Source organism: Salvelinus fontinalis, chromosome 6 (genome assembly GCF_029448725.1).
Source record: "Salvelinus fontinalis isolate EN_2023a chromosome 6, ASM2944872v1, whole genome shotgun sequence".
NCBI lineage: Eukaryota > Metazoa > Chordata > Actinopteri > Salmoniformes > Salmonidae > Salvelinus > Salvelinus fontinalis.
The window spans coordinates 82,588,163-82,590,662 of NC_074670.1; positions in this window are offsets into that span (position 1 = coordinate 82,588,163).

Consider the following 2,500-nt stretch of genomic DNA (forward strand, 5'->3'; position numbering starts at 1 on the left):
TGCGGGTTATTCCACCTCCCCGCACTGGTAGGGCTAGATTGGGCATTGAGCCAGGTGTCATGAGGCCGGCTCAACGCGTCTGGTCTCCAGTGCGTCTCCTCGGGCCGGCATACATGGCACCTGCCTTACGCATGGTTTCCCCGGTTCGCCTGCATAGCCCAGTGCGGGCTATTCCACCTCGCCGCACTGGCAGGGCGACCGGGAGCATTCAACCAGGTAAGGTTGGGCAGGCTCAATGCTCAAGAGAGCCAGTACGCCTGCACGGTCCGGTATTTCCGGCGCCACCTCCCCGCCCCAGCCTAGTACCTACAGTGCCTACATTACGCACTAGGCTACCAGTGCATTTCCAGAGCCCTGTTCCTCCTCCACGCACTCTCCCTATAGTGCGTGTATCCAGTTCAGTGCCTCCAGTTCCGGCCCCACGCACTAAGCCACCTGTGCGTCTCCTAAGTCCTGTACACACTGTCACTTCTCCCCGTACTAGTCCTGAGGTGCGTGCCCTCAGCCAGGTGCCACCAGTGCCGGTACCACGCACCAGGTATAGAGTACGCTTTGAGAGTTCAGTGTGCCCTGTCCCTGCTCCACGCACTAGTAGGAAGGTGCTTATCATTAGCCCGGTGCCTCCAGTTCCGGCACCACGCACCAGGTCTACAGTGCGCCGTATCCGGCCAGAGCCATCCGTCTCCCCAGCGCCATCTGAGCCATCCGTCTCCCCAGCGCCATCTGAGCCATCCGTCTCCCCAGCGCCGTCTGAGCCATCCGTCTCCCCAGCGCCATCTGAGCCATCCGTCTGCCAGGAGCCTGCAAAGCCGCCCGTCTGCCATGAGCCTGCAAAGCCGCCCGTCTGCCATGAGCCTACAGAGCCATCCGCCAGACAGGAGCCGCTAGAGCCGTCAGCCAGACAGGAGCCGCTAGAGCCGCCCGCCAGACAGGATCTGCCAGAGCCGCCCGCCAGACAGGATCTGCCAGAGCCGCCAACCAGACAGGATCTGCCAGAGCCGCCAACCAGACAGGATCTGCCAGAGCCGCCAACCAGACAGGATCTGCCAGAGCCGCCAGAGAGCCATGAGCAGCCAGAGCCGTCAGAGAGCCATGAGCGTCGAGAGCCGTCAGCCTGCCATGAGCGTCGAGAGCCGTCAGCCTGCCATGAGCGTCGAGAGCCGTCAGCCTGCCATGAGCGTCGAGAGCCGTCAGCCTGCCATGAGCGTCGAGAGCCGTCAGCCTGCCATGAGCGTAGAGAGCCGTCAGCCTGCCATGAGCGTCGAGAGCCGTCAGCCTGCCATGAGCGTCGAGAGCCGTCAGTCTGCCATGAGCGTCGAGAGCCGTCAGCCTGCATGGACCTGCCAGAGCCGTCCAAACAGGACCTGCCAGAGTCCTTCAGCCGGGATCTGCCCCTTGTCCCGGTGTTGCCCCTTGTCCCGGTGTTGCCCCTTGTCCCGGTGCTGCCACTTGTCCCGGTGCTGCCCCTTGTCCCGGTGCTGCCCCTTGTCCCGGTGCTGCCCCTTGTCCCGGTGCTGCCCCTTGTCCCGGTGCTGCCCCTTGTCCCGGTGCTGCCCCTTGTCCCGGTGCTGCCCCTTGTCCCGGTGCTGCCCCTTATTCCAGTGATGGTCCTTATCCTGGTGCTGCCCCTTGTTCTGGTGCTGCCCCTTGTCCCGGTGCTACCCCTTGTCCCGGTGCTGCCCCTTGTCCTGGTGCTAGCTGTTTATTTAGGGGAAGGTAGTGTTAGGGTGGGCATTAGAAGGGGTAGAAAGAAGAGGGGAGTGACTATGGTGGTATGGGGACAGCGTCCTGAACCGGAACCACCACCGTGGTCAACTGCCCACCCGGACCCTCCCCTGGACTTTGTGCTGGTGCGCCCGGCGTTCGCACCTTGGGGGGGGGGTACTGTAACAGTCCTGACCTATTTATGTTAGTTTTTATGTGTTTTTGGTCAGGGCATGTGTTTTGGGTGGGCAGTCTATGTTATCTGTTTCTATGTTGGTTTCGGTTTGCCTGGTATGGCTCTTGATTAGAGGCAGGTGGTTTGCATTTTCCTCTAATCAAGAGTCATATTTAGGTAGGGCATTCTCACTGTTTGTTGGTGGGTGATTGTCTCCTGTGATGTCTTCGTTATGTTAGATGTATTCACTTTTGGAGCTGTTTGGCTGTTCGTATGTTTCGATGTCCGTTCCTGTTCGTGAGTTTACGTTTGTCCATGTAAGTTTATGTTCAGGTTGCGTGTACGTCGTTTTGTTATTTTGTAGTTTGTTAAAGTGTTTTGTTTCGTGTCATCAGTTTTCGTTATAAATAAAGATGGCATATTTCCCTGACTCCGCATATTGGTCTGAAGATCCTTCTCTCCTCACCTCGTCCGAGGATGAGGAAAGCGACAGCTCTTACACACCCTGTTATACTGATTATATGGGGCTGAGAGATAGCCATGATAATCACCCTGTTATAATGATTATATGGGGCTGAGAGATAGCCATGATAATCACCCTGTTATACTGATTATATGGGG